Genomic DNA, 21,707 nt, shown 5'->3' on the forward strand with positions numbered 1-21,707 from the left:
CTGTTTACGCTTCGGAGCCATCACGCCCAGTCGCAGCGCAACACAAAATTAGCAAAGCAAGCAAGAGAGGTAACTAACTCAATTCCGGGGCTACCTGAGGGAGCTATAGGTAGTGGCAAGATACTGCTTAGGAAAACAAATAAATCAAACAAAATTAATACTCCGATGGAGCGAGTAAACCGCAAAAGGGTTTTGCCTAATGACTTGGTAAACTGATGCAGTCAAAGAGTATGCACCCGGTTTATGGAAATTAAGGAGCAATATAGTGCGAGTTAAAACTGGCAGCGGGATAAATAAGGCTAGTAAGTAAACGGCCAGTTGGCTGCCCTGATATGTTAACGCACTTTAATATGCTGGTAGACAGAGAATTAAAGGCGGCTGTCTATATTACTTGGGTACGTGGGTGAAGTAAATAGATCAAATTATTACGCTCAGATGGAGAAACTACAGAAGTTAAGTTATTTCGCACGCGCAGATGGAGTAACCACAACGACCAACTGCGCCAAGTAACACCGACCCGCCAAGTTTAAGCGGGAAACTTCTGTATGCCCTTAGGGGGATTTAATTTGGCGGCTCTAAATAACTATGATATGACCTGGCTGCTCCGACAAACGACCGCCGGAAGAGAGACTCAGGGGAAGGTGCCGTGGGCGTGGAAGCAAACCGCCTGTTTGCCGCTTGCGGCGATCCCAGCGAGTACCCTGCAAAGAAGATTGGCGTTTAAAAACGCCGTTAGTGCGATTTTCAGCTCGCTTGCCGCTCTCCGAGAGAGAGGCTCTTGGCTGGGGGAGATCCAACGTCGAAGGGGACGGCGGGGCGCCGGGCAGGAAGCGCGGTCAGAGCGGCGCCGAAGGCAAGCCCGTCCCGATCCTGATGAGCTCGATGCTTGAGAGAGAAGGAATGGCGTTTAAAAACACCGTTGTGGGTAGTGATTTCAAGCGATCCAAAAGGAATGGCGTTTAAAAACACCGTTTTGTTAGTGATTTCAGTGATCCGACTGCAGTGACTCCGGAGCGAAGAAAAAGATGAGGTGAGTCCGAGGACAAGAGGACGAGCTCCTGCCGCGGGCCTGCTTATATTGGCAGGCCAGACACCCCGGCGCGCCCCGATTGGACGCGCCAAGGCGTGCCGCGGCAGGAGGCCGACCAATGGGCTGGGGGGGGAGTGCTAGCCACTCCCCCTCACGGGAAGCCCACGCGCAGCCCACAACCCCTCCTCCCTTCAAGACGGGAAGAGGCTTTCTCTCTAGCTATTTCAACATGTTAGAATATAAAATGGAGTGCAATCACAAAACTATGGACATTAAAAAGGTGCTGAAAATGCTAAAAGCTGCAGTTCTAATCTCACTTACTTGGTAGTAAGCACGGTCAAATTCAGTAGGACCTACTGAGTAGACTTTAACAATGCCACCCTATACATTTCTACTCAGAAGCAAACCACATTGTTCTCAAAGTGATTTACTTACAAGAAGGAATGTACTTTATGTAAAGGGTTCACCCTTGCTAGAGAAAACACAACCTCTCTATGAAAGCTACATCAAATCTGGTCGAGTAGGGATGGGGAAATCTGTCAATTTGTCCAACCTTAAATTTAATATCTCATTTTTCCAACCTTAAATTTAGTCTACCTTAGTTTGTGACTCTTCTTGAACCCAGGGCTAAAATGGAGACCCCCCCTGCTTTAACAGGGGTTTCAATCAAGCAAGGCATGTTTCCACTGCCCATCAGCTGATGGGTGGGAGGGAGAAGGACTTGCACTAGCAAAGGAGCAATCAGAAATTCACTTACCAGACCCACACCATAAATGCTCCACACCTCACATACATGATGTCAGGCAGCCGTGTCTTGCCCAAAATGGCAAGAAGGCAATCTGCCTGATATTTGGGTCCCAGGCTGTTTAGGGCTATCACTGCCAGAGTAAGCCTCATGAACTAGGCTTGGAAAACAATTGGCAAAGATAGGGCTAATATGTTTGTGGCCTGATGCCCTACCAGTGTGTTGCAGTTATTTCCTTATGTGTAGCTGCCTGCATGAAGATTGATAGTCTTCTATCCAGAAAGTCTTTTGCCCAGACAGCCCAGTATAAATCCTGCTGCTCCAGAGAAGTGGACACGGAGCAATGGATTCAAACTACAGTACAAGAAAGAAGATTCCACCTAAACATTAGGAAGAACTTCCTGACAGTAAGAGCTGTTCGACAGTGGAATTTGCTGCCAAGGAGTGTGGTGGAGTCTCCTTCTTTGGAGGTCTTTAAGCAGAGGCTTGACAGCCATCTGTCAGGAATGCTTTGATGGTGTTTCCTGCTTGGCAGGGGGTTGGACTGGATGGCCCTTGTGGTCTCTTCCAACTCTATGTTTCTATGAAATCCTGTTTTGGAGAAAGGAAAAATCCGCCATAAGCATTACATGGGCACCAGCAGGTTCTCTACAATGCCTTCCCCTGACATTGGTCCTGGTGATATTTGAATATGGGGCAAGCATGGTTAATGGGTAAGGTAGGTGAGGTGAACATTTATGGAGCCTGTGATAGAACGGCATACCAATCTTCACAGAATTCATCTTGGCAGGCTTATTCTCTGTGACTGTGAATAGCTTGCATACATTTACCAGCAGCAGTCGATTGAATAAAAAATAAATTTACCACTCCTACATTGTCCTTCCCTTAGCAAGAAATAATAGAACAGTGCTCTCAGAACTTTGCAGAATCTGTGAGGCTGGCAGTTATGAAAATTGCATATAAGGTAGATTTGAAAAAGAAAGCACTAAGCAATAGGCACAGCAATCCAGTGTATAGCTTCCCCAATCAGTATCTGCACTTTCAAAGAATTTAAGGACAAAAAGGACAGGATAGAGAACTTACTTTTTTTATTCCTTTTGTTGACTGATACCATCAGAGATGCCACAGTAAACTACAAGATGGCTGTTTGGAATGGCTTATAACTGATTTAAATACGTTTATGTATTTGTAGAATTTAAAATTCATAAAATATTCCCTATAGATTTTTTTAAAGACTGTGTAAGTACTTAAACAGGCTTCCTTTAGGGAAAAGAAATCATGTTCAGCAGCTGATTTTAGAGACTCTTTCCCAGTAATCATTACATGCTCTCCTATAATTATTTGCTGTCAGTGTGTCTGTGGTAAAACTCCTCATAAAAATTCATAGACTAAGCTAACAGAGCGTACAAAGGAAATTTCCAAGGTACCCATCCACAACTAATTGTAGATTTATTTATTTATTTATTTCGAAAATTAAGCAATTTGTGACAAATATTACAAGCGTATCCATGATACATTTTCTTGCAGAATGCCTTTCTAGTCTTCGTTTTTTTGGAACACATTAGACATGTTCAGGCATTGGCCTGAACTCCAGCCCCACCTGCACTGTCCTTTTGCACATTGTAAGAATGTAAGAACCTGTTGGATCAGGCCAGTGGCCCATCTAGTCCATTGCCCTGTTCTCACAGTGGACAACCAGATCCCTGTGGGAAATGTACAAGCGGGACCTGAGCACAAGAGCACTCTCCCCTTGTGGTTTCCAGGAACTGGTATTCAAAAGCGTTGTTGCCTCCAACTGCGGAGGCAGAGCGTAGCCCCAATGTGGCTAGTTGCCATTGATAGTCTTATCTGCCATGAATTTGTCTAATCCTCTTCTAAAGCCATCCAAGTTGGTGGCCACCACTGCCTCCTTAGTTCCATAGTTTACAATGCACTGCATGAAGATGTGCTTTAACCTCCCAGCATTCTGCTTCGTGGGACGTCCATGAGTTCTAGTGTTGTGCCATGCATACTTTTATAGACTTCCCTCCTCAGTCCCCAGTCTTCTCAATGTTGAGCAGGGGAGGTCTGCATAGTGCCTTCTACCAGCATTTGTTTGAACTTGAGTATAATGCTTCCTGCAGTTATATGAACCCTATTTTATCAGGGCCCTCAGTCATGCAGAGTTCTACTCACGCATGCTCATGCAAGTGCAAATAGAAGCCCCCTGTAGATCTTCCCTGCTCAGTACTGGGATGGTCGGGAATGAAGCACATTGGGTAATATGCATGGGGGCATTGGGGGTGAGGCTTACATGCATATCCCTGCCCCAGTAGAGTTAGGCTGCATATCTTTAAAGCACCCATGCCCAAGAATTTGATGAACTGCCAGTTACCTCCCACAGAGCTACGCTCCCAGCGCCCTTAACAAACTACATTTCCCAGGATTCTTAGGGGTGTGTGCTTAAAATGTGGTTTCAATGTATGTGGTATATATGCGGCCCTCACGTGTTCAAGCAAATGCTTGGATGTGCCTTTAATGTAAGCATGTTTAGGTTGAGTTTCCATAATCAAAGCACCATATGAATTTGTTTCTCTTATTGATAGAAGGGGAAATCTGGCTCTTTTGATTATATTAAACCCCACAGGTTGGAGCATTCTATTTTTAAACTTCATTTCTGGCTTCCCCAGTGTGTAATTTTGCAACATAATACTTTCATCAATTTCTGATTCTTATTTTTATATTTGCATAGCTTTTTAAAATAATAATAATAAAATAATCTTTACTTCAGATTTCCTTTTTTTAAAAAAAAAATCTCCACAGTTTGCATTCAGAAAGGATGCAGTTTTTAAAATAAAATCTGTTTATGGTGGCTGTTAAACCTCAATGACCTGTTTGATGAATGTAGGAACTGTGGAGCAGAATCATATTCACTGACCCCGCTTCAGCTTCTCTGAATTAAACCAAACCTCTCCTCCAAGTACAGCTTGTTGGTATATGGGATTCCTCTATGTGGCTTGGGGCTGTTCTTCCCTCAAGGTCCCATATTGCACACTGAGAGCACAGAACTGCCCAAGTTGTATGTGTTGACTCTGATCAAAGCTTGGCTGTATGTTTGGACATCAGAGTAGGCCCAGGGCATATGATCTTCCACTCTTCCATCCATCATGTGTGGATAGTAGAAAATGTGCAAGTTTACAGAAATTAGCCATTTAGATCTCTATTAGCCTCAGTCATTACAACATATATGCTTAGGAGACTTATGTACACTCACATGGAAGCAAGTCCTGCTGGTTTTAGTGCCATTTACTTTCAGACTAGCTTAGTGTATGGTTAAGTCCAAACAGGTAACAAAAAGATTCAAAAAAAGGAAAGACTATGAAGCCTGTTGTTCTATGTTTGGAAGTACAGTGATACCTCGGGTTAAGAACTTAATTCGTTCTGGAGGTCCGTTCTGAACCTGAAACCGTTCTTAACCTGAGGTACCACTTTAGCTAATGGGGCCTCCCGCTGCTGCCGTGCTGCCGTGCAATTTCTGTTCTCATCCTGAAGCAAAGTTCTCATTTGGTACTATTTCTGGGTTAGCAGAATCTGTAACCTGAAGTGTTTGTAACCTGAAGCATTTGTAACCCAAGGTACCACTGTACAGTCATATCTCGGGTTGCATACTTTCGGGTTAAGAACCGCGTGGACCCAGAAGTGTTTACTTCCAGGTTCCGCCATGCACGCATGTAATCTTATTTCTGGTTTATAAAATGCACATGAAAAACCCACTTCCGCGCCTGCGACGGAGGTGGCGTTGTGGGCAGGCCCCGACCAACTGTCGCGACGGGGGCTGAGATCTCGAGTGGCAGCAGGCATTGGAAATTTGCATAAAAGAAAAGGGGGGCAGGTTGCGTCATCACCTGCCCAGAAATGGAGAAATATTCCGTTAAAGGTTTTCGGGGGCGGAGCTTGGTCCGGAGCCTGGAGAGGTCAGGGCCCTAAGGCACGCCCCAACGCTGGCCACAGGAGGGGTTCCGGTAGATGTACATCACTGGGCTCCTTTCTGGTGGTTAATTTCTCCCAGACTCCAACACACAGGTTGGTGTCAGATATAGTCGGTTAGGTTCCAATGCCTAAGCCAATACCGCTCAACATCCGTAACCAATAAAGTTGTGGCCTTATTCGCCCACTTAAAATATATCATCTGTGTCTTGTGTCTTATTTCTCACCGGGGGGGGGGGGACATTGCCACACAATATAAATCACTGTAAACAAAACCAAACTAAATATTTATAAATATTGAGGTATGGGGCTTGCTTGATAATGTGCTGGGAGACTTTTTTTTAGTGTGTTTACCTGCAAGTGCTAGAAAATATCTCAAACCTCAAAGTCCTAAAGAGTTCTATGAGCAACATCTCATCAGCTACAACTCGTATGCTCCACTGATTATATTCCTGCCCTCAAGCAAAATTAAATTGCCAAATTAAACATCTGAAAGATGGACTTGTATAAATGATTGTGTTTCCAGCATCTGTGCTCTGGTTGTGCAAAGAGCCTTGGCGTAATGCATTTTATGGATTTTGGGTAAAGTATCTGTAACTTTCCATAGCATTATATCATGAGTCCATGTCCCGGTAATAGTGAGATCCTGAAAAAAGGACAATTGAGACTCATGCAAGTTTTTCCCCCATTCTAACTTAATATTATGGTTTGTTCTGGAGAATGTAGAAAAATCACTTTTCTCGTATATGTGAAATATGATTCAGGCCAAAATTCAATCATCCCCAAATTAATGCCTTAAAATTCTCCAATAATTATGCTAAAGGCAGCACAAGCACACACCAAGTGATAAGGGAGCCAGGGATTAAGCCTGTGCATAAATTCACTCGTACGGGAAAAGGTCACAGGCTGATATTACCGAAATTTGATTAGACTTAGGAGCCGCATGCTTGAAATCAATGTTTTCTTGGCTTTGGCATTTCTGCTCTGGAGTCAGCCACTCTCCAGGGGCCTTGGGTCTAATCGCAGGATGTAGCAATGTTACATCCTTTCCAGAGCACAAAGACAGCAAGAAATTAGAAAGGATTTACAGGTCAAAACAGACAGACTTCTGCAATTCGTACAGCCGAATAGCTTGCAAAGCTGAAAGGGAAAAGCTGCAGCTGCAGCTGCGAAGCTGAAGCGCAACTGTCATGTTGGTCAAAGCCCACAGGAAAGGTAAATCGTAGGCTGGCGATTTTACAGCTCTCTGATCACTTCCAAGAGCAATCTAGTCAAACTAGGATAAGTCCACAAAGGGCTCTGCGCGGAAACATGGCTGCAGAGTGGCTACAAAAATGGAATTTATGACAATAATTTAATTCCATCCAATAAAAAAGGCCCCCAAAGCAGGATTTAGACATACAGTGTTTCCAGAATGTGAAACCTGACAGATAAGGGGAAATAATGAAAGTTTCTTAACTCTTACTTGATCCCTCTGTTGGTCTGAGCTTAACTGTTCAGCAAATAACACCTGCTGTAGGATTTGACTTGGCTTTATCCGTTCCCCATATAAGTTAAGTTCATGGCAAATTTTACAGTGTTGCGAGAGTCTCTCTCGTTTCAACTTCTGCAACAGCAGTGGGGCAAAAATGGCGTTATGGGGAAAAAATGAAGGGAAGGAATGAACACAGCGTCTGCTCTCATTGAGAGCAGTTAAGATTAAATGAGACTGAGTAACAAGAGGGTTTAAGATGGTGCCTGCTTGCCTTAATTTTTGGATTAAAAACAGCTTCAGTGTTTTTAAACCTGCTGCATGATTAAGTGGTGGTACCTTTAGAATCAGTCAAAAGGATTTTACGTTACTGAACAAACCCCACCATGCCAATTTGGTTCAAAATGCAGAGAAGGATGGGGCTCTCACTTGAGTGTTAGCATGTAGGGGAACTATGCCTTTGCTCTAAGCTAAGACAGCACGCTGCATGGATAAAGACAGCCACCCCTGTTTAAAAGTAGCATCTATTGTGTGGAATAATACATAGGTAGTTATTAAAAACAGAGATGGCTAGCCAGTGACCCGCTGAATATTGCTAGACTGCAACTCCCATCATCCCTGTCCTTTGGCCATGTTTCCTGGGGCTGATGGAAGTTGAATTCCGACAACATCTAGAGGGCCATAAGTTAGCACCCCCATTTTAACCCCCTCTCCTGCTGTCACCTTTACATTCACCCAAATTCTCAAGGGTGTTTGTTTATCTATCTATCTGTATTTATTCTTAGTCTGTAGAGTATGACACTCTGAATTTCAGCATTGTAGTTTGAGCCCCCATTAGGTGAGAGATTCCTGCATTGCAGGGGACTGGACACTTCCAACACTATAATTCTATGAAATGGTATCAGATATATTTTCCTACAGAACATTTGTGCAATGCCACCATTCTCTCTTCCTTAAAACTCCTCAAAACCCACCTATTCCATGATGTATTTGGCACGGTTTCCATGCAGTCCCATTATTAAACCCTAGCTAGCCAAAATAGCACACAGTCTTTCCTTTTTAGTGCTTCCCTTCTACTTCCCTTCTCTCCCCTTATCCCCCTCCTTCACACATTATCCTCTGGTCTCTCCTAGAAACACAGCAAACTGCCTTATACACATTCAGACTCATATGGCTCACTATTGGACTGGCAGCAGTGTGAGGCCAAAATTTGCCCCCCCTTCACACTGCCTTCCCAAAGGTGGGTAAGGGGGCCAGATTGGGGAAGGAAGTGTGAGGCCTCCCATCTCCTTCCCAAAGCTGGGGAAGTGCTAAATAGGTTTTGGGAAGGAGGCATGGAGGACTCTAGGACCTTGTTAGAGCCTTGTGCCTTCTTCTCAAAGCCCAACACCTCGCTTACAGGGCTTTGAGAGGGTGCCCTCTCATTTCAGCACTGTGTGTCCTAGCCCTATCTGGGGATTCCAGGGATTGAACCTGGTACCTTCAGCATGTTAGGGATGCTGTATCACGCTTCTCTTCACAAAGAACTTCCCCCAGATGACCCTGTTGGGATTTTCCATTCCACCTTTAGTTGCAGACATGGGATTATTATGTGTCATATGTCTGCTCAGGGCCGTCTTAAGCGGGTTGGGCGCCCTGGCGCCGTGGTGCGCGGATCGCTCCGGCGCCCCCACCCTGCCCCGTTTCTTCCCACGGCTGGTGGGCAGGCGCAGCGCGGTTTCCGCGCGGCTTTGCTGTGCAGCGTCCCCCTGCCGCCCCGCCGCCCCGCGCCACCCAACCTACCCCTAGAGCCGGCCCTGTGTCTGCTTACATTCCAGCACAGTTTGCTGGCATGAGCGGAACTTCCGCTGTATTGCTTTTGCTTTAGACTCTCTCTCAGAGGAGACGGCAAGGAGAGACAACATGTTTCTTTGTCTTGATTTATGTTTAATAAATCCATAGTTGATGGTATGTATTCACAAGCCTCAGTCTCATCTGCTGTGCAGTTACTCTGCTAAGTATAGTGTCTGGGACGCTTGGGTCACTGATTTATGTCGGATCCAGAGGTTGATGGATCTTCACAGGACCACAGCTGGAAGGAGACAATCCAGTTGGAGGCTGGCCTTTAGACCCCAAAAGCTGACAGACCCTTGAATACCAGACTGAGGATGGGAGATGCTGAGCCCATGAATCATATCGAAGGAAATGTCATCAACACCCACCTATCACAGCCTGAATCAGCCCTTGCAATTGTATCTATATCCACTCCAAGATCCCATTAGTAAAAAAGGTCACCTCATATGTGGAGTGGGGGGGGGGATACCTGTGCATAGTAAAACAATATTGTTTGAATCTAGTGGCCATCTCTCCCCTCTTCTTTGTTCCCAAATTCACATCCTAGAAAAAAAATCATATTAAATAGGAAGATTAAATTCTGCGCAGGAAATGTGTGCATAATCACAACAACTTCAGTGGACTGAACCAAGAAAAATGCAATGCTTTCCAACAAAGAAGTGGTTAGATCCTAATGTTGCCTGAGAGTTATGACTATTCTTTGTCTCTTGGTTCCTAAGCTTCAGGGTGAGAATTTTAAATCGAAGTAAAACCTCATTAAGACCTTTTGTTTTGTGATTGTATTTTAAAGTGTTTTCATATCAGAAGCCTTTGTTACTGGGCACTGGAACACTCATTGCTTGATATAAACTTTTCTCCATGTACAAAGCATCTAACAATCCTTGAAAGAGTTGCTCTAAGGTCAGCATTTCCTGAAACAGCTTGTCGTGCCTCTGGATCATGAGAGTTCACATCTTTACTCAGATCAGTAACTGAAACCAAAGGGAGAGGCGCTCTACTTTGTCAAAAGGATAGCTTCCAATTGCAGATTGCTGTGTTCAAAGGTAGTTCCCCACTCTTTGGCTTCGAAAAAGAATTGTGAAAGAGAACTTACTTCCTTGAAGGCAGTGAATTCTGCTCTCAGTAGCAACCTGTTCAGAATCTCATCAAATTGGCAACTAGCACTTTGATAATCTTCATATTTTATATGATCTTTCACGTGACATAAACTCCACTTATGAAAATCTAGGAGAATCTAGTGGAAGCTTAGCACTCATTTCCATGTCAATTATTTCCAGAAAGAAAAGGAAAAAAGCCACCCCATTAAATCAGAGTATCACAGGAGCTTTGCACTTTTATTTCCCCCATAGATTTCATGGACCATCCCACCAGTGCTCATGTGATTGAATTGGGAGTATTATTCAAACATACAGTTCTTTCCCACCATTTCATAGGTGAATTATGCATGTAAATAAAGGGTGGTGCCATGTCTAATAACATTGACTGTTGCATGACACTGCTCCCACTGGTGCAAATGAAATTTAGTGCGACATAGTGGTGTATCAACCGAAAGGCCAGTTTCATAACACAACAAGTAATGTAATATAAAAAGAACTCTAGAAACTGGGACAGAAGACCTAGTATTATAACCAGGCAAACTAACAAAATAAACCCCTTCCTACAAAGCGGGGGGGGGGGGTGTTTGCTGCCACTAAAGCATGGCAGTGCACCAATGGCTATTGTGTATTTGTGACAGAGGCATTCCTGCCCACCTTCACAATGCCTTGGAATGACTCCCTTTATATGGTGCTGTCAGAAATGATAATAACAGACCTGCTCACCAAGTTAATCCCCCCCAACCCCATGAATCTTAGGTGATCCCAAAAATCGTAGGAAGGGAACCCACGGGATTGCACTTTGGGGAGGGCCCACTAAATCCTGGCTCTGAATCTGTAGTGTAAGGACAACTGTTCCTGAAGAAAGGGGGGCAGTTACTGCTTACCAGTTTGTACATGGGGGGGGGGCTTTAAATCACTAGGCAGGGGCTGCTGCTTTCCCCTTCTCACCCAAGGATGAATGAGGGAAAGCTGAGAAGAATGTGTAGACTGATATAAATGACCTGTGGTAAGCTAGTGAATGACGGGAGGTAACGTTAATCTCCTAGGGGGTCAAATGTTTCTCTCAAGGAGTTTGAAGTAGCAGAAAAGAGTAGGAAAATATGGGGTTGTATCCAACAAAGCTGGTTCCATCAGTGCAAACATTTCCATTTGTGTAATGGAACTTCCCCCTGCATGTGCCCCACACATCTTCTCCATAAACTGCTCCAAATGGTGCAGATAAATGGGGCATGCAGGGAGAGAAGAGAGGAGAAGTTCCCTAGCACAAGCGGAATTCCTTGCATTGATGGAATGAGTTAGTTGGGTGCCTCCCATATCCTACAACACTTTTGATAGCATGTAGTAGGGCTGGGGAGACTTTGGCCCTGCAGATATTGTTGGATTCCAGTTCCTATTAGCTCCAGTGGTTAGGGATGATGGGAACTGTAGTCCAGCAATATCAAGAGGGCCAAAGTTTCCATACGGTATATGGCTTCCAAATTGTACATTTGTACCAAAAGTCCCAGTCAATAAAATGGAATCTAGTTCATCTAAGATCAAATTATCTAATGTGTTCTAACACTATAGTGTCAAAATATTAAACTGCAGCATATGTCCTTACTTTTAATTTACTTTTCAAACATGCATCTGCAAAATTTATTGCTTTTAATAAAACCTTTTCAAGAGGAAAACAGCAGAAACAGCTCACTTAGGCTGAAGCAACCTTGAAAGATACAGCTGTGGCAGTGGCTACCACTATGTTACTATCTTTGGCATAGTAAATTTAGATTATCCATTTCTTCCATAGCTAGCTGAATCACTGAGCTCTATGATGCAGACTGGCATCAATTTATATTTATGGGTCCTGTTTGCAATGCCTCCATGGAGACCTCTGAAAAAGATTACAACAGATCATTTCAAACCAGACATTGGGGGGGGGAGAGGAGAAATCTATGTGATAAAAAAATACAGACATCATAACTCTGTGTTCACTGTTCCCAGTTAAAAGAACATTCTGTCATCTCTTTTGCATTGTTAATATACTTTCTTATGCAAAGTATGGTGAATTTTGTAAAGAAAGGGAATTCAAAGATAGCTTTCCTTTAATATTGAATCAGCAAAATTTCAAGAAGTTTCAGTTCAGGGAAGAAAGTCTTCCTTTAATATTATTACTATTTTTTGCTTCTCATTACTCTGAAGCAGATATTCTCAAACTAGCAAGCCTCCTAGAATGACATTTAAAAAAATCCTTTTAACCGTTTTGTGTAACTGAGGCAAAAGGCAGTCAGATGGAGTGGAACTGATTTTGTTTCCTGAAGCAGGTGTTGGCACACCCCAGGTTCACAGGATTGACTTTGTTTATTACCAGCAGCCTGAAGGCCACCAACCAGGTGCAACATAGTGCCTTGTGTGGTAGAGCAGCAGGGGAAGGCAGATGCAAAATGGCAGCCCAGAGAGTGCATTCAGACATTGGACTTACCGTGTTTTCCTGATTATATTGCTAGTGCGTTTATCCTCAGTTCTGACATTCATTCTGCACTTCTTAAACACAATGCTGCTGCTGCAGCTGCAATCTGAAGTGAAAGATGAGCTCAGGGAAAGAAAGCTTTCTTACCCTATCCCTTTCACACAATTTCCTCCATGATAAAGTTTCCATGCTGCTTTTAGTCACAACCGGGAGGGGGGGATAGATATGTATATTCATATTAGGGGAGAGAATAGTTCAGTTAAGCTTTCATTGGTGGATTTTTGTTGTTGCACTTTCCATACTTTGGAGATCATAATTTTATTTATATGACTTACATGTCGTTTAATTTTTTTATAAAAAAAATCTTTTAAATGGTCCACATGTAGTAGAATATGACTAAAAGCCAAAATCCCGCTACACACACCCTCCCTTTAGCTCCCACATTGCATGTCACAGAACTTCATGTAGCATGTAGTTCCATCAACAGTTTTCCTTTCATTGGATTGAGTTAAATAGCTCAATATTGCCTATAGTGATTGGCTGCTGGCATTGCTGGGAACTGAACCAGGGACTTTCCTCATACAAAGCTGTTGTTGTACCACTGAGCTACTGCCAGAGATTCATTGATGAAAGCTAGATTAGGAATTTTGGATAGTATAAAGGACTGGCACATAAATTTTCCACACAGATCTACCGTATCTGAGGCAAACCATAATAGCTCTTAGATATATTTGGAGGTTTTGTTGCTCATGACTGCCTTGTAGAACAAGGCCTTCTGCAAGTGCCAGGCACACCAGAAACATTTCTTACAAAACACCAGAGCAGAGGTCAGCTATATTAATGGACATCTGTAGACTCACGGGAGTTTCTAAATACTAATTAAGGTGTTATAATTAGCAATAACGCTGGCAATATTAGTTTAATTCATAGTTGCTAGACATTTTCTGTCTTTTCTCCCTGTCTCATTCCCGACTATGAATTTTAGAACAATAGCAGATCTTAAAGCTCACAGTAATGGTTTTAATGGCTTATTAGTGGGTACTTTCCCTTAACCTTTTGCACTGCTCCTTTCTCTGCCTCCCATGCTGCCACTTTAGATCGATCCAAAGGGAGTGCGAAGAGGCACAACCGCTTGCAGCAAGAGCATGTTCTCAGCTCAGCATGAAGAAAGTGGGAAAGGTCTGTGTCTAACTATCAGGAAGAAGGAGGCATTAAAAACTAAACTTTTTTGGTTTGGTTTTTCAGATAGATCCTACAGAAATGGTCTCAATATATGTATATTTCAAGCAACATGAACTGATTTGTTCATTTTTTTTTAAGTGGGGAGAGGGATAAACATCCTTTAAGTAACTTACTGATATCAAATGTGAGAAGGGTGGGAATGTTTTCAAAGCCACGCTGCCCTAATTCTTCTTCTGTGTACAACCTTGGATGGAGCTTTCCTCACAATCCTGCCTACTCAGAAAAGTCCAGGGTAAGTGCTGGAAGCTTTGTTGATACCTTCCTTCCCTCGCTCAGATTCTGGGGTGGCATGAGCCCACTGAGAAAGGTGAACTCACTGAGTGATTTCTATAATGTTCTCCACCACCACTTAAAAGATAAATGAACCAGAGGTCTGAATTAGTTCTCCAAGCTACATGGGGAGCTAGAGTCACCCCACCCCAACCCCATTTCCCTCAAACTTCCTGCACTCCCAAAGCCAACAAACACTTCCTCACTCTCCATGCTTCAATAAAGTAGGAACAGTAGCAGAGGTGAGCAAGAGGGACGATTCCTCCCTCATACTGCCTCTCCCGTCTTCCCTTCACCATCAAAAAAACTGGGCAAAGAGAGTTCCCTGAGGAGTTTAAGGGATTCAACAGTAGTTTGAGAAGTGCGAAAATCCACCACGCTGCATCACACTCCTAAATCAATTCAGTCTGGTTTCTGTCTAGTGAGGATGGGAATGAAATATTTTTTTAAAAAAAATAAAATAAAAATGATGCCTAGCAGTGTGGAGAATATGTACAGGATAAACACATCCCTATTGACATCACTCCATCACTAAAATGGCTCTCCCAATTTCACAGTTTATGACTGGGGTCATGAAGTTGGGGGTGGGGTGCATTTTATCTCAGTTCATCCCCCCCCCCATCTTCATCATCTTTATTCTATAGGCATTATATATACACCAGAGATAGAGAGCTGCACATACATACATACATAGGACTTAATTTGAAATATAGTCCTTATCAAGTTAGATGATAATGGTCCCCCCCCTTTGGATATGTGACTTTCCTGCACCTCTGAGAGAAACTGAGGCCTGCAGCCATTGTTGTTTAGTCGTTTAGTTGTGTCTGACGCTTCGTGACCCCATGGACCAGAGCACGCCAGGCACTCCTGTCTTCCACTGCCTCCTGTAGGCTCATGTTGGTGGCTTCGAGAACACTGTCCAACCATCTCATCCTCTGTCGTCCCCTTCTCCTTGTGCCCTCCATCTTTCCCAACATCAGGGTCTTTTCCAGGGAGTCTTCTCTTCTCATGAGGTGGCCAAAGTATTGGAGCCTCAGCTTCACGATCTGTCCTTCCAGTGAGCACTCACTGTCCTTCCAGTGAGCACTGCATTGATAAATTCCCTGAACTATGTTTCTCACTACAGAGATAGTCATGCAATTTCTATGGCAGAATGGTCTCGATGTTAGCAATGTGCCTTCTTATGTGGTAGACGATGCATCTGTACATTTTGGGACAACACAGGTTAGCGCACCAGAAATTAAAACAACTTAATGTCCGCCTGATACAAGTGGGATGCAAATCTCAAACATGAGATGAAGGCTTTGAGTCGTGATGTAGAAACACTTGTCTTCTAAGTACGCAGCGAGTTTCCCCCTCAGGCAAGAAGGCAGAATCTCTTATATCCTTTTATGAGTTTGTAGAAATGGCATACAAAGATGAGCTTCAGCACCTACCAACAAGGTGGCTGCCACTTTTGCCCACTATTGAATGCATACCAGAATGTTGGCCAGTATACAGAGCATACGTCTTTTCAGAGGTGGGAGAAAAATGTCTGAAGATTGTGTGGGTAGCATTTAATGAGGAAGAACATGAATCTTTCCCTGTTTGTTATGTCTACTCTCCCCACAAGCTGATGGGAATCTTCCAGGATGCCATGAAGAAACTGGAATGTAACATTGTGAGGAGGGTGGGGGCGTTATTGATCTGTTTTTTTCTTGTTCTGGTTTTTTTATTATGCATCTTGTGTTTTTATATTCTGAACTGCCCTGAGATCTACAGATGAAGGGTGGTATACAAATGTAATAAATAAATAAATCTGCACAGAACTCTATGCTGTAAAGGAAGCCCCCCCCCTTCAGAAATTAAGAGAAGAGAGGCCAATTTATATGGAAGATCAGCCCAAGTCATTTGGGGCAAAGTCTCCCCAGCCGAGAAGAGAAAAATTGGAGAGGAAGCAAATAAGATATTCACATGGATATTCACTTTATAAAGCTATGAAATGGGGAGATTTAGAGACTCTTGCTACAGCACTCTGCATTTTCATGGACAAGTTGTATGATGACATATATAACCAACGAGGAATGAGTGTAATGGCAACCAAATAATAATAATAATACAATAATAATAATAATAATAATAATAAACTGGTCACTTTCATACTTTTCATTCCTGTATCTAATGCCTCCTGTGAGTTTTTTGTTTAATGACACAGGTGTGGACCAAGGACAGAAACAGACTAAGTGACAGCACTGTGAAAGCTAAACTGCAGGTGCAATTGAACATTAACATGACCTGTACAAAGCTTCTCGACTTTTTAAAACAGAACTGAGGTGTACGAAAAACAGCAAGAGGCCAGTTCAAATACAAATTTTAAAGGAAGAAAGCCGAGGGCAAGCCAACCCACGTTTAATGTAAAAACATCATGTTTAATTTCAAGTACTGTATTTCAGTATGAAGGTGTCGTGCTGGCTGCCTAGCTGTAGAAAAGGAGAATACAAGAAGCTTAGAAGGGTGAGAGGGTTTACTATTTAAATGTGTACTGAAGGGGTACAAATGGCTCTGTGAATTCTAACCAGCATTTAAAGGGGTAAGGAGCATGTAGACACTTGATTTTAGTTTGAATCCCCAGGAATTTCTGCAGCCAGAGTTGACAACCTCACCCCCAAGCTTGCATGGGGAATGGTTGTGCATGATGGAAGTTGTAGAGCACAAAATTACGAGGGCACCACAGTAGCTACCCCAATTTAGACAGCGATCCAAATTTCCCCCTCCCATAAAGCAGGGATATATGGATCAGCAGAGCCACGACTGCATCCACATCCCTGCAACATATGGCAGCTGGGGCAGAAGGCGGAGCATCAGACAAGTCATTGTGTCTGCATGAAGATGATGCAATGATTGGACTTTGATCAGACGCAATGCTGTCACATAACAACAGTGAAACTGGCCTGAGATCCACTGGATCCTGGACCAGCTCAGCCCACCCTCTTTCCTGCCCTTGGGATGCACTGTTTCAAGGCTTTCTACTGGGTGGCTCTGGTGGGGATCCCACTAGAGGCCCTTGCATCTGCCTGCACATTTTTTGGCTAGAAGGCGGAAGGATCAGGGTGTGTCTCTCAACTGGTGGAAGAGGGACATATTCACTCATTCCATAGCATAACATTTTTAGCTTGTGAACCATCCTGAGAGCTTTAGATTAAGGGTGGAAGCATCATTATTTTATGGGGGTACTAAAGAGTGTACTAACACACACACACACACACACACACACACACACACACCAGTGTTAAAAGTGTGGCACTAACTGCAACAACTTCATGGTGAGTACCAGCACATTTTTTAATTTAAAAAAGCACTGAAGGGCAGGGCAGTTGTTTGTTGTTGTTTGTTGTTGTTGTTGTTGTTGTTGTTAGCATAAGAGGGGTTTTGTTGTTGTTGTTAGCATAAGAGGGGTTTGGATTGCTCTGTTAGTGTGTTTCTGCCCCTCTCTCCATTGATCTTCACTGGCATAAAACAACACATGCCCTCCAGCCCTACAAAAACCTCCAAAATGGGATCAAGGAAGAAACAATTTCATATTAGTGAGCACATCCTTTATTAACTACTTTTCTAAAGCCAGAATTAGGAAGCACCTTGATTCTAAACTCTTTGCTTAGAAGTTAAACCCCGTTGATTCAAGGGGTACTTGCTTCGAAGTTAGACATTCCTTATCTTTCACCCCAAAGTAGGTCAATGTCCCAATCACCATGCAAGAAGACCAGGGTTCTCTCTGACCAATGTCACTTAGGGAATCTACCTGCAAAGCCAAACAATGTATACCCACATTAAAAACAGTTCATTGTTAGCTATACATCAATTATTTAAAGCTCTTCAGCATTTCTATGGTAACTGCATACTTTATCATGGTATATTATTCCCTAATGAAACACTAAAGAATAAGATGAGGCTCTGGCTCTGTGATGTGAATAAATGAACCCTGGGATGATTTTGCAAGTTGTCTTAAGCTGTTTTTAATATTGTATTTTAATGTTGTAACCTACCCCGGGACTTTGGGGTGAAGGGTGGCAATTTCTTCTTCTTCTTCTTCTTCTTCTTCTTCTTCTTCTTCTTCTTCTTCTTCTTCTTCTTCTTCTTCTTCTTCTTCTTCTTCTTCTTCTTCTTCTTCTTCTCCTCCTCCTCCACCTCCTCCTCCTCCTCATCATCCTCAAAATATAACATGGAGATCCAAGTACTTCTCCAAAACAGTTGTTATTTATAGAATTCATATCTCTCCCTTCCTCCTGAAGGAGCCCAGGCCACATAGTGAGGGAAGCAGATCTATGTTTTCATATGCAGGGCTGCCCCCATCAGTGCCTAAAGCAGGGGGTGAGCTTTGAAATTGCAAAGTGGTGTATAGGTGAGAGGTGCTGAGCTCTTCCTCTCTTCCACCCGCACTGAGCTTTGCTCCTTGGTATGAACCCCTTTGGCATTTTAAACCTCACCCCCAGCCTTTTGCTTCAAATGTGATTGGGATAGGCATGCATTTAAAGAAATGGATTGCATGTAGTTTGGGCCTGTGTGACCTCCTTTCAGTCCCAATGTTAATTAGCTGTCTCTGGTTATACGGCAATCTCCTAGGCTAATCTATCATACATGGTTGTTAAGAGGAAAATTTGATACTGAGGAGTGCTGTACAAATGATTGATAATAGCCTCTCTCTGATCACGAAATGGAAGACCTAGTCACTTCTCCAAGATTACTTGGAGCTGATTATTATATCAAATATACCCATTACTTCTTATTTCATCCGCATGTGCTGGAAAAATAATAATTGCTGACCACTTGGTTTTACACAAATGCTTTTGAACACCAAGTGCACGATCACATTTTCTTTGCATGCCCTCCAAGTCTCCCGATTTTCCAGGGACAGTCTCGGAATTATGAAAGCCATCATGGATTCTGATTTGATCCTGGGTTGTCCCTATTTCCCCTGCCAGTGCTGCTATTGCTGAGCTTGGGGAGGATGATAAGCATGTGCTTGTCCCGAGCAGCAGTGGCTGTGGCTGAAATGGAGCCTCCCGTTGCCTTTTCATGGCTGCCACTGCTGGTCTTCTCCCTTGGGCAGCTTGTAGTGGCTGCTGGAGAGTGGGCAAGGAGGATGAAAGACTGCCGCAACTCAGGCCCAGGCCCACGTGGCAGCAGCTCCGAGGGCGCAGGGCCATCCTGGGTGGGAAGAAAGGGGGCACACAGTGCAGCAGAAGGAGTCTTTATTTGTCCAAACATCTCATCCTCTGTCGTCCCCTTCTCCTTGTGCCCTCCATCTTTCCCAACATCAGGGTCTTTTCCAGGGAGTCTTCTCTTCTCATGAGGTGGCCAAAGTATTGGAGACTCAGCTTCACAATCTGTCCTTCCATTGAGCACTCACTGTCCTTCCAGTGAGCACTGCATTGATAAATTCCCTGAACTATGTTTCTGACCAAGAGTTTCCTGAAATGGGAAGGCAAGACTTAGCATGCTGCTAGGCTGCATTGCTTTCAAAGTTTGCCTCATCTCATCCTCGCATGTACTGTTGAGCCTTTGCTTTATGCAGTTGGTTGCTCTTCCATTTGTTTACAAGAATAAGTCCAGAGATCTGAATACATAGAATGCAATTAATTAGGTATTCACTTGGGGGTTATATGCAGTTTAGTAGATAAACTGGCTTGCATGCTCTACATGGTTTCCAAGGAGTTTGCATCATCTCAAATGAAGGGATCAATCAGAGGAATGTTTCAGATGAAAATGTAATTGCTTTCAAGGATTAAAATTTTAATCATGTTTATTCAATTACCAATTAATGTCTAGATTCCACAGTTTAGATCTTTATGGAAATAGGCCCATTGTTGTTAAGATAAAGGCAACACATGCAGGTTTGAAAGGGACTGTTGTGAAATTATTTTATGTTGGGTGGAATTTACTTCCACTGAAGCAACACTTAATTTAATTTCACTGAAAGGAATGTGCCAGAGTCTTCATATGTTGCAGCTCCTTTCTCACCAAAATATAGACGTAGCTGCCATCTGGTATAAAAAGACCCTGGATTACATATGGACAAAAGAAATAATGTTCTCTACGAAAAACATTCCATATGCTTGCTTATGAAATGGTGGTTTAAAAAAACACCCAAAAAACTTTGATACATGTCCATCATTCTTTGTGAAACTTCTTCCTCTTATAATTAAAATAGCTTATTCTAAAGTCACTCAGTAAATAATGATGGTGCTTCCATTGGTGTTTTGTTTTGGAAACTGCAACTTAGTTAAGTTTATTTTTAATTGCCAGCTAAATTGAATTTGTCCTCCATTCTTATATGCAGGTGACAAGAAAGTGATTCTTTGGGTAAAACTATGGCTACTGAGGTAGCATAAGAACAGGCTTCCTCAGCCTCGGCCCTCCAGATGTTTCTGGTCTACAACTCCCATGATCCCCAGCTAGTAGGACCAGTGGTCAGGGATGATGGGAATTGTAGTCTCAAAACAGCTGAAGGGCCGAGGTTGAGGAAGCCTGCATAAGAGTGTTTAAAATGCACGGTGTGGATGTGACCACAGTTGTAAATGCATGTAGGTGTTGTTCTGACCATCAGTGCAGGCGGCAGGATAGCACACGATCCAATCCACCCTCTCCATGTATTCAGTTGTTGTCTGAAAAGGATTAAACACTGACCACAATAGTCACAAGGAGCTGGGATAGCCAGACCATTGCAGTTCAACGGAAGGTAGACTTGGCATCAAGTATATTGAAAGTAACATGTATAATCTGAACGCTTATACCACTAAAGACTTCTTGCAGATGGGAATATAGTCTATTGATCCTCTCTCTTGCTCTTCAGGTATATTAGGAAGAACGAAATGAAAGTAAATTCATCTGAAGAATCTAGGTCATTTATAAATCTGTGTGCATTAGGATATTGATCTCTTGGCACTCTCAAAAGAAGGAAATCTGAAGAAATATAAGTGAAATGAAATAGTGAGCAGTATGTTGCCCCATGCAACAGAGTGTAAAGTTTACAAATGATCTCCCTGAAGGACAATGTGGATGAAGCATGAAAGGCTGTCCTTATTTATTTATTTATTTAAGAGAATTTAGTAATGTAGTTGTAAATTCTATAGTTTTTGCATTTATTTATATTAAGCACAAAGGCAGTATTTTATAACACTATTAATATCCTGACCCAGTTAAACTGAAGGACTTGAGTTTAAGAAGATTTAGACCCTGATCCTAAACATATTAAATTGGAAGTAACTTCCACCGATTTATTTTAACACAGAAATAGTGCTTTTAAACCCAACTTGCATTCAAAATAGGAGTTGGTAAGAAGAGAACACTGAAGTATTAGTCTCAGGTTAAAAAAAAGTAAATAGGGCCTTGCTCCCCTTTCCCCTTTTGCCATCTTCATGTGAGAAAAAGATTATATATCCGCCATTGCTCATCAAAACATTTCTAATTCCATTCTCTTGACTTGCTATTCTGAGAAAGATAAACCTGTAGACAGAGCTCTGCTTCAAACCAGGCAGCACCATCTGCTTTAAACAGAGCTGCTAAAATTATTGCAATTGATTGAATAATCCCCAGTGAACTGATACTGGGTATGTGTATGTGTTCAGTTG

The sequence above is a fragment of the Zootoca vivipara genome, chromosome 8 (assembly GCF_963506605.1).
Source record: "Zootoca vivipara chromosome 8, rZooViv1.1, whole genome shotgun sequence".
Classification (NCBI taxonomy): Eukaryota; Metazoa; Chordata; class Lepidosauria; order Squamata; family Lacertidae; genus Zootoca; species Zootoca vivipara.